Source organism: Syngnathus acus, chromosome 1 (genome assembly GCF_901709675.1).
Source record: "Syngnathus acus chromosome 1, fSynAcu1.2, whole genome shotgun sequence".
Classification (NCBI taxonomy): domain Eukaryota; kingdom Metazoa; phylum Chordata; class Actinopteri; order Syngnathiformes; family Syngnathidae; genus Syngnathus; species Syngnathus acus.
Window position 1 is genome coordinate 14,032,879 of NC_051087.1, and position 12,343 is coordinate 14,045,221.

Below are 12,343 nucleotides of genomic sequence, written 5' to 3' on the forward strand. Positions count from 1 at the left end.
ATATTATTTTAAAAATCATACTATTACAAAGATCATGCACAAATCGAATGCAAGCGCTGTATAGCAGTTCGCAGTTTGCAGTGCATTATTCTGCTTCTTAGGTTAGATTCATAACAACTCTAACATCTTAAATAAAGTTTGGTCTTGATTGCCCTTCCCTTTTTTCTGTTGCTAACCTCGAGTGGATTTGTGACTTGAATTCATGTTAAGAATTATTCCACACAGAGCACTACAAGCCAATTGCCCGCTGGCTTTTACCTTTGACAGTCAGAGTCAAATTAGTCAGACATATGGACATTGATGAAAATTGCTTGTGGTTTATTTAGCTGAAACCAAGGGCCTGTTGTACTATGTAATATTTTTTCCTATATGAACCAAACAAAAGGAGAGAACTTATTTCCTTGTCTCCTATTTCGGGCTGAATTAAGTTACAAACAAAAAGGCAAGGAAAACAAATTCTGTCCAAGACAGTTGTTAAAATTGCATAGCCACTTACTACCTTTGCATCCAATATAATATATTCTTTATAATATAAAGTATGCTAATAATTAATTTAATAATAAATAATTGCATTTCATTAACAGCACAGTTACAATATATAATATTCTTTTAGAGCTCTCTTGTCTCACTCTCATCTAAGCTTGGTCCGATATGCCTGATGGTGATTGATTGATTGATTGATTGATTGATTGATTGATTGTATGAATGGACGGATGGACAGATGGATGGTTATATTGATGAATTTAATGCTACAGTACTTCGCCAAAGCTGCCGATTTGGTTATAACCTTTATCAACAGAATTCCGAGGCGTCGCAGAGGCATTGAGGGTGTCCGGCTTGGTACCTTCAGTATTTTTTTTGCAAATAATATCGTTCTGTTGTTTTAATCAAGGCACAATCTTCAACTCACAGTGGAGCAATTTGCAACTGAGCGTGTTGGAATGAGAATCAGCTCCTCTGAATCTGAGACCACAGAGCTCTGAAATTTTCATCATAAGTATATTTCAACTGTAAGACACAGAATGTGGAAATAAAATCACATTTTAGGCTTTCTTTTGAGAATTTATTTGTAAATTATGGTATATATGTACTATATATATGGTAAATAAGTACTTGGTCGATAACAGACATTCAAGGGCTGGTTTGGGGCTCCATGCAAGATAAACATCCCAGTGGGATCAGAATGATCATGAGCACGGTGAGCAAAAATTCCACATCTTTACTGGTGAATGACCTGCGGAGAGCTGGGACCAAAGTAACAAAGGTTACCACACACTATGCCAACCGGAAATCAAATTAAGCAGGTTCCTGTTCAGGCCAATCTGAAGTTTGCCAGAGAGCATATGGGCGAAGAGGATTGGAGAATATCATTTGGTCAAATGAAACCGAAATAGAACATTTTGGCACAAACTCAACTCAACTCATGATGTTTGGAGGAAGATGAATGGTGAGTGGCATTCCAAGAACATTATAGGTATTGCAAGGCATTGACTTAAACTTCTGTTATTGACCAAATGCTTATTTTCCGCCATAATTTAAAAGAAATTCTTTAAAAATTCTAAAATGCAATTTTGAGATTTTTTTCCTCAAATTCTGTTTCTCGCTGTTAAAATGTGCCGATGGTGAAAACTACAGAACCCTCTCATTATTTTAATTGGGAGAACTTGCAAAATCGGTGACATACGTTTTTGCTCCATTGTACATCGGGGTACTGTTTACGTGAGGGACGAATGATGTGGGAGATTGACAGACGTATTGGTGCAGTGTTTGCAGACTCTGCATCAGTATATTGTGGTAAAGAAGGAGCTGAACTGAAAGGCAAAGCTCTCTCAATTTATCTACTTTCCTACACTCCTCACCTGTGGTTATGAGCTGTGGGTTATGATCAAAAGAATGAGCTCCCGGATACAGGAGGGTGAAATGAGTTTCCTTGTGAGTGTCTGGGTTTGCTCCCTTTGAGAATGGGTGAGAAGCTGGTATATTCAGTAGGGGCTCAGATTTGAGCTGCTGCTCCTCTGAATTGAGAAGAGACAGATAAGGTGATTCCAGCATGTAATTATGATGTCTTCTAGATGTGCAATGCACAGTCTTCCAGCTGGCCAGGGAATGCTTGTGGAGTCTCTCAGAAGAGAGAATGACTGGAGTGAGTGAGGCAAGTCTGAGCTTGCCTGCTTAAGTTGTTGCCCCATTGACCGAAGAAAATGAACAGACGGATGGACCATTTTGAAGAGAAATTTTGTTTACGATTTTAGTTCTAAATAGTATGTCAAAACTCAGTATAAAATCAATTATTAGTCGCTGTAGTTTCTTTTTATAGTGGTGCAGGATGTGTTGAATGTTATTTTCAGTATAAAATGGACAGTGGTCTATAAATAGCCTGTGGGATGTAGGTTGGATGCCCCTTCTTTACATCCTCCACCAAGGCTCCTGTATTCTTCCTCCTGTTCACTCTTTATGCATAAAAAAAGAAATATCATGATATTTATGAGATGAAAAAACATATAACTTTATTGTTGAAGTGTATATAAATATGATGTTTGTGCATGTGATGATAATTGATGGAAGTCCTGTGATGAACGATAAAACATCACATATGTACTGTATATAATAAGAAATACTGTAGTGGAAAAGTGCATCATGCAGTTGTTTGTAATATAACCAACTCACAGAAACCTTTGAAATAAAAAAGGAATATAATTAATTGTGTATTCTTAATTCAGCAGTTCTAGCAAGTGAAAATGCTGCTGCCACTTTTGTATCTGGCAATGATTTTTTTACTCTCAATGGCTTCTCCAGGCTTTGATGTGGAGCAGTGCCACATGCACTGAATAAGTACCAATCATATCTTCTCTCGAAAAAAAAGGGACAGAATTGCTCATCGACACTCTCAAATGAGATGCAACATAAAGGAGTGCTCTCGCGGATCATCATGTGCTTGAATGGCTGCGTAGAAGTACATGAGTCGGGTGGTTTGGAGAGCAGTGCGCCACACTATTTCATTGTAAGCTCAATACATATGTGAACTAAAATGATTAATGAAATGATCATTATAAAACTAATCAGATGCCGTTTTAAATGCTAACACCTTTAATGGAGTGTAACTCACAGTGGCCACATATTAAGGTGACAATTACTACAATATTAAAGTTCTCTAAAGAATAAGGTTTAGCCCTAGAAAAATGATGACATTTATTTGACAGCTAAATACAATAGTGACCTATAAAACTTGCAAAGCCTAGTGGAGGAATATCACTTTAGAGAAGCCAAACTTCCAAACTGTTTGAATTGTTTCCTTCAAGATGGCGCCGTAGTGGCAGTTGTCTTTAGGATGTCTTCAAGACTCTATTGTTTTGTTGTTGTTTTTTTTGTCATTTTTGTTACTACGTGTTTTATGTCCTATGTATTGACCCTCTGTGGACTTCTACAGCATTTTGTCCATGGCATTCCTCAAAGGAGCGAGATCTGTGCTTGATGGTTGCGCCTTCTCTGCAGCATGTGCGTGGCAGCCCAGATTTTGATGGAGGGATGTCTACGCTATTTGACAGCGTTTGTGTTTTTTGCGTAGCATTTTACATAGCCCCGTTTTGTTCAGCGAATATGTTAATGCTGTTAGAAATACTGCATTGATGCAGCTGCATGGATGACTGGTTGGTGCTAAGGATGAGATGTGAACCAAAAACTGAATCGGCTCTTGGAATTGAAGACTCTAAATTGTCCTAAAGGTTAGACACGTTTCCTCAATTTAGAAGTTTTATTTTGACTTTTACATGTTTTTTTAATTTGGAAAAAAAATCTGCGATGTCGTGAAGCCGCGATAAACGAAACGCGAAGTAGTGAGGGATCACTATATACGTACAACTGACATGAAGTAAGTACAGTGGAGCCTCGGTTTTCGAACGTCCCAGTTCTTGAACAAATCGGTATTCGAACAAAAAATTCGAGATATTTTTGCTTCGGATGGCGGATGAAATTCGGTTGTCGAACCTCGCGAGATGAGCCGAGAAGACCTGCATGCCAACTGACTCTGCTCGTTATTACGTTCTCGTTACTCTGAGGATTGCATCAACTCTAATCATGTCTCCAAAGGAAGCAAGTGGGAGCAGTAAAGCCATCCTAAAACACAAAGACGCTCCTAAAGCAATGCGACAGTGAGCGCCCGACGCGCTGCGGTTGCGCGATCGGACCAAATTAAGCTCCCTGCGCACTGATATCCACTTAAATTTTGGAAAGTCCATTAGTTTTAGCGACGGCTCTGTCACAATAATGCGACCAGCGCGGTGCAGTTGCGCGGTCGGCGACGCGCTACGGTTGCGCGTTCGGCGGTGCGCTGCAGTTGCGCGATCGAACAAAAATGCGCAAATGAAAAAAATGCTTAAAAAAGGCGTTTTTATTTTTGCTTGGAACGGATTTTCCATTATTTGTAATGGGCAAACATGATTCGGAATTCGAACGATTCACTTCTTGAACAGCCTTCTGGAACGGATTGTGGTCGAAAACCGAGGCTCCACTGTATTCTGGTTGTGTGAAATATTACACACATACGTATTTCCAAAAAATGTGTTAAACATGTTTGTAGTCCTTGCCACTTCTGTGAATTCTGCCTTGCTTACGTCTAACGAGCTTTAATAAATTCCCTGGAATTAGTGCTGAAAACAGACAGTGGCGTTATCACATTTGGTAGGGTTAGCCCGTGTCATATGAGTTGTGTCTTCACATTTCTCTTTACTTGGTATTCATACTTATTCAGGCGCGTTGTTTCTTTCTGTTACACACCTCACACAGATTGTAATTCAATTACATGTGAATCCACCTACTGCCATTAAATCATTTAAGACCAGTCATTTTCGATGGAGCAACCCCCTCAATCCCACAGAATCAGTGGCGTAGCCAGGAATTTTTCCAGTAGGGGCGCGCGCCCACAGGAAAAAAAATCGAACATCACCCACGCCGCTCGCTGATCGCTAAAACAACATCCGGGTCCGGGAGGCAAACGGTGAATGGATAACATCGCGCACATAGAATAGCGCAAGCACATTCGCGCAAGACCGAAAGAAAAAAACGGCATGAAAATGAAGAATCGAAAAAGCTCGATTTTTTTCAACCGGGGCGCAGGGAGTCCTAACCGGGGCGCCGCCCCGGCTCGCCCCGGCTTGGCTACGCCAGTGCACAGAATATTGTGTTCTGTTGCTATATAAACATGGACGCTTCCAAAATAAAGATTAGACTATCCTCTTTCAGCAGAAAAAAATTGTTTCGATCTTTCTCCTTCATTAGCAATCAGTATTTGAAATAGCAAAAAAACTGAGAAAAGAAGCTTTTTGTAAAAGCATGCATTGTAAGCATAAATGTTTTTCTTTATATACAACACAAGTGTCAAATTCAAGGCCCAGGGGCCAGATACAGCCCGCCACATCATTTTATGTGGCCCGCGAAGACAAATTGTGCATCATATTCGTGTGTCATTACTAGAATTGCAAATTGTCTTCACTTTTAATAATATCATTTTTTTAAACTATTTGACCAGTTTTTATTCGTCTGATTTGAAAACGAGTTATTTGTCAGTTTGTTTTGTAGCTCTTACTGTATATAATATGAGGTGCTCATACATTTGTTTGAGTTGACATGAGTCATAATGGCCCTCCGAAAGACGCTATGACGACAATGCGGCCCGCGAAAAAAAAGAGTTTGACACCCCTGATATACAACAACAAAAACAACACTATAAAACTGTGTTTGCACACAATCCATTGAACTACTGAATTGAACATATACACAAGTGTGTGAGATCAGTGAGTGTGCGACTGTGCTGGCAGACACAGCATTTTCGCTGCCGCGTGGCTTTTTTTGGTCGTGGGGGTCAAATATTGTACTTTATGTTTGACAAAGGTCCTTCAAGCCGACTTGGTGGGTCAGTCTTTGGGGCCCTACAATATGCTATGGGCCTTTTCCAACAGCCACCTCCTCAACGTCTGCTGTAGCTTCTTCCTCCGTGTACGGTTTTGTGGTCCTCTGCTGACATCATACAATTCAGGAGAGACTTTGCATCCCCTGGATGTCTGGCTCTGAACAGAACATGTGCATTGAACATGCTCAGCTCAAATAAGTTGCAACAAAATTTTCAAGCCAGTTCAGGGATCTGTGCATGTAAGGGTAGTGTTTTGATCAAGTCTGTCCACCCCAATAATGTGTGCATTGTATTCAATGACACATTGACTTTTTTCCTCGCTCCTTTTTTTCACATCTCAATGGTTTCCTTGCGGCAGGGTGGTGACACAACACTCTTGTCCTGCCATGGAAGTAGCATCATAAGTTTGTTATGGCAGACAATTTTATCCTCTGCCCCCAACTGCTTTTTGTTTGGCCTCTTCTATAGGTTTGGGTTCTCTCCTATTTTCCTTGTTGCGCTAGAGTCAGACCAGCTCTGCCGCAGCATTTAGTGGTCCAGGCATCGCGGTGAATGGTACATTTTTGGGCTGCCATCCGGTTTGCTGCCAGTCCGAATCATCCCCACCACTTCTGGATCCACAAAGTGTAAATTACAGAAATGTGATAGTTAATGGTCGCTGGTCTCTCTATACGCTTGGAACATTGACAGGAGAGTGCACTGCTTCCCCTTCCAAAGTCATCTGACATAAAGAAAAAAAATCTTTCCCATTGCATTGCGAAACTCTTTTGATAGTTACTGTTGTAGTACACAATTTGTAATGTAGTTTGTGGAGTTCCGTTTCAACAGGCAACCAAACATGTGGTCACGACTCAGTTTAACAGTCATGGCAGTGGAGGCTCTCCAGTGAATATAAAAAGAAAACAACTTTATTATTTAGAGCAGTGGTCCCCAACCTTTTTTGCACCACGGACCGGTTACGTGTCAGAAATATTTTCGCGGACCGGCCTTTATATAAATAAATATATTTATATATTTATTATTTAAATATTTATATATATAAATAGGATGAAATAAAATGATACGACTGGCATAAAAACAAATATAAACCACATAAGAATAAAACGTTGAATTAGTGGGAGCACCGAGCTCTTTTCTCAGAAATGAGCCGTTCCCATCTAGGCGTAATCGGAGACAATGACACCCGAAGTGGTTAAGGTTTGTCTTTAAATGCAGGATGCTTGGTCTCCATGTGCCGAAGCAGGTTTGAAGGCTTCATTGCCTCGTTAGCTAGCCTTTCGCCACATATGCGGAATGCACTTGGCGCGTCAGAGTCACCTGTGGCGATAAATCCATATTTTAAGTAGGACTCCAGAAATGTTCTTTTAAATGCAGCTTTCCTTTTCTTAGAAGTCGTAGCCTCTTCTTCTTCAGTGTCCTCATTGGACGTTTTTCCCTTTCCGAAGAAGCTTTCCAAACTTCTCTGTTTCTTGCTCATTTTTGCTTGCCTCGCGGGCTTGACTGTGGTGACATGTCACGTGACCGAGACGAGCGCCCTGTGTCAAGAGTCCTTATTTTTCAGATGCACCGACAGATGTAATTGGGAGAGATTCGCCAAATTTTTTATATTTTTCAAAATAAATTCTTACTCATTTTTGCTAGCTTTGCGGGCTCGACTGGGGAAACATGTCACGTGACCGGGACGAGCGTCTTAACCTGAATGAATTGATGTCAATGAAAAAAAAAAAAAAAGATTTTTTTTTTTTTTTTCCTGTGCGGCTCCGCGGCCCGGTACCAAGTGACCCACGGACCGGTACCGGTCCGCGGCCCGGTGGTTGGGGACCACTGATTTAGAGGACTTGAAAAGAATGTAGCTGGAACGGAGATGTACACAAAAATGAAACGTACAGCAACAATAATAATGAGGATGATAAAGTAAAATGGCAACACGGTGACACTGGTTAGCACTGGTTAGCACGTCTGCCTCACAGTGCGGAGGTTGTGGGTTCCATTCCGGCTCCGGTCTTCCTGTGTGAGTTTGCATGTTCTCCCCATGCCTGCGTGGGTTCCCTTTAGGTCTCCCCGGTTTCCTCCCACATCCCCAAAACATGCATAGTAGGCCGATTGAGCACTCCAAATTGCCCGTAGGTGTGATTGTGAGTGCTGCGAATAGTTGCTTGTCTATTTTCGTCCTGCAATTGGCTTGCAACCAGTTCAGGGTGTCCCCCGACTACTGCTCAAAATTGGCTAGGATAGGCTCTAGCACGCCTGCAACCCTTATGAGGAGAAGCGGTTCAGTGATACATTCACTAAAAAAAATATTCTGTTCGAGATGAGCGGTGTTATGACGTCAGACACGAGCCTAGGAAATGGCAAAGTGATTTTGTGTTATTTTTGGCAAACTTATTGACAACAGCTTGATTAAACTAAGTTGCCGGTGAGCCATTAGATTTTCTCTGCTGCTCGCGTCCTTTTTCTTTGAATGGGCATTCAAGGCTTTTTTGTAACAGCGAAAGATACATCTTGTTGAGGTGCGATCTAACTATTATCCATGGGTCTAACCAGATGTAAAATCTCCATTTTGACTTCCTGGTAGGCTGCTACGTCAACAAAAAATATGTCAGATATGCCAGACAAAATCATAACATGTCGAATAAATTTAATTTGTGTGCTTCCAGGAACGTATGAGCCCTTATTCTGTGCAGGGATTGCTCATTCTAGATTTCTGAGGTGTGCGCTTTTGTATAATGTCTTTTAGAATCCTTTTGGTACTTCCAGCATTGTCATTGCCTGCTGTAAGTCCTATTACCTATTACACAGAAATTCAACAATTCAATATTAGTTGTTGACCATTTTTACTGCAGGGGCTTGGCTGGTGCCAAGAGTTTTGTCAGAGGGGCAGATTCAACCTGGGGCAAAATGCGCCGACTCGGATAACAATATGCAGAGTCCAACTGTTTTAAATATTCTAGCCAGGGGTGGATATGGTAACAGGCTCCCTTGAAGTTCCTCCTTCTGTCTCCCTTCAAGGTCCCTGGAAATGTCTTCACGTCAGGCTGCATTGGTGTGTCTTTTTGGAAAATCAAAGTCAAAGTCTGCTTTATTGTCAATTTGCAGATGTTTGTGGAGAAAGACAAATAAATATAAGTAAAAGTTAATCTTCAAGGACACATCATCTATAATGGAACCACTTGAGCACACACACGCATACACGCACGCACGCACGCACACACACACGCACACACACACACACACACACACACACGTACGCACGCGCACGCACGCACACTCATCAATTATGCAGTCCATTCTTTTTCCAACATCAAGTAATTCTCTGTCTGTGTATCACACGATGCTTGCATTTCACGCGCAGCCTCCTCTGCCTTCGGCCTGCAGCCTTCTCTGTCTCTGTTTTCTGCTCTGTATCGTCTCTCTGAAAAGCACTGTCCCCCGACTCTGGCTCTTTTTGTGGCACGGTCAGCTTGCTTCTCTTTAGTTCTTATCACAATAAACTGCCTTCGTCTCAATGCTTGCCACATTGTTATTCGTCTTGATGGTGCATAAATCGGACACACTCTTCATTTTGAACTTTATAGACAAAAAGCAATGGCGAGGAATATGCGTTTCAGCACCCCGGTATATAAAATCACATTAACTGCAAAACCTGATTGCCGTTTGTGTGTGTGTGTGTGTGTGTGTCTGTGTGCGCGCGGGTGCGTGCGCACGCGTGTGTGCGTGCGTGTGTGTCTGCGTGTTGATTGAATGGGGTGGACGGATGGGTGGATGACATTGCTCATTCAAATTCCTATTGTTCTTTTAATGAACATTGTATGGTTTTACTATTATTATTATTATTATTATTATCAAAAACTTTAATGATCAGAACGTGAGCCTGACTGCAGCGGTGCAAAGGGTGCGTGCATCTGACTGTCCTGGGCCGAACTGCCCAGAATGGATGGAACATTCCCTCACATTGCTCAGAGCAAAAGATACCACCTTTCTGTAGGCATAGTTTGTGACCCAAAACTATGTGTGGCTATTAGCACTGGTGTTAGTGAATTTGACGTTGTTTATCATTGAGGCTTATTTGCATATAGGTGGGCAATTTCTCCGCCAATTACGCGCAAATACCACCGATGCACCGAAATGCACTCTGCTTGGCATTGTAATGAGTGACGCATTCCATCAGAGGTGCGTGCTTTGTGAATCTTGCTCCAATTTTACCGGTTAATGCCAAGCAAAAGCAACACAATCCTTTCGTAACTCGGCCCCACTGACCTTTGCACCCGCCACCTCTGCCCCAAATTGTTACTGCAGAATGCAGTATGCCTTTATCTAAAAACAAATAGAAAAAACGTGTTGTGCGTCACATAGATAATATTGCTCTAATAGGGACCCTGGCACTCCTACTAAAGACATCAAATATTTGAGATATGCAGTAATTGAGGGCAGACATTCTGTCAGGATATCATATAACTGCTCCTTATTTGGTACTGTGTATTGTAAAATGCTGTCTGGGCAGTGCTTTATTGTGCCCTATAATTTCTCCCACTATTTGAAAAAGAATGAAGGAACTATCTACGGCAGAGGCGTAGCCAGGAATTTTTCCAGTAGGGGCGCACGCCCACAGGAAAAAAAATCGAACATCACCCACGCCGTTCGCTGATCGCTAAAACAACATCCGGGTCCGGGAGGCAAACGGTGAATGGATAACATCGCGCACATAGAATAGCGCAAGCACATTCGCGCAAGACCGAAAGAAAAAAACTGCCTTTTTTTATTTTTTTTATTTATTTATTTATTTTTTCAACCGGGGCGCAGGGAGTCCTAACCGGGGCGCCGCCCCGGCTCGCCCCGGCTTGGCTACGCCTCTGATCTACGGATAAGGGTACATAGGGTGTATAATGAGTTACCTCCTAAGGCTTAGAACCTAAGCCCTGTCAACAAACTGTTGGTAATCTTTTTCTGTAATCAGTTTTCAATATCTTGAATAAGAATCATTTTCTTAGTGATGAGGCTTCAAACCACCTTTTGCTCCCCCACTTTAGTTTTTTCAATCACTCCAGAACATACAGTAACAAACAGCCCATTGACACTGTTGTACAATAGAATATTTCACATTCAAGCATGGATAAAACGGCTGCTGAGCTGGAGTGCCAGCAACATCAATCTGTTTATGTGGGGCTTTTGTGTTCCCCTGAAACCTCTCAAGCTGAAACTCTATTTCCGATAAGTAGGACTCATGTCGTCCTTAATGTATGCAAAGCTTAATGGTCTATGGTCAAATCTAATTTTTTTTTAAATTTTGCAACCTCCTCCATACTTTATTCTTGTTTACGTCTGGGCCTCTTGCCAGAAATCAGAGATGTGGTGAACTGATGATTCTTTGGTGACGTCATTACTTGGAAATGGCAATTAAAGATGCGGTCACGTCATTAACACGTGTCACACATCAATCCTCTCTATGTCATTACTCCACAACTCTCAACATGAGTGCGCTTCTCCAGCCTCCAAGCATTAGCCATCCTTAAACATAGCTCGCAGTGCAAATTTGTAGTGTGAAGTGTGAATGCATTTTTTATTTTGCTCATGTAAGTGCAGAGCCATAAAAATGTTTTCATTTTCTTGATGTGACCAAATGGCCCTAACCCCTAACCCTAACCCCAAAATATCTAATTCATCCCTAAAGGTACATTCATCATTTCACATTTACATCTTTCCTATTTTAATTTTGAAACATATTTATTTGATTTAAAAGCCTGATTGGAATAAAAATGCTTCATTTACACTCCCCATTCAAAATAATCTTATATAATCTTATATACCGTAATTTTCGGACTATAAATCGCTCCGGAGTATAAGTCGCACCAGCCATAAAATGCCCAAAAATCTGAAAAAAAACATATATAAGTCGCTCCGGAGTATAAGTCGCATTTTGGGGGGCAATTTATTCGACAAAATCCAACACCAAGAACAGACATGAACGAGCAACAACAGGCTAAACGTATGCTAACGTGACAAACACAAACGAGGAGCTGAGAACGGGCCTGACGTAACATTCAGTTATTTAAAAAAAACTATTACATAAATAACACATTTATAAAACCATCTGTGTCACTCCAATTCATTAAATCCATCGATCGTCCTTTGTCAACAATGCCGTGTGCCGCGCCGCAGTTCAAATTATTCCACAGGCCCATACAACGATATATAAACTATATTTTAAATAACTATCACATAAACAACAATATTATCAAACCATTTGTGTCACTCCAAATCATTAAATCCATCGATCAAATTTCTCGTCCTTTATGTCATCCTGGTGACAGAGGACATGTCCAGAGTATATGGCGCTTTAAAGTGTTAATTACTTTATTAGATTTTTTCTCTCTATTTTTCATGTTTTGAATATGTTCAAGATAAAGGTATCAAAGCATGTGAAGTGATCAACTATACTAA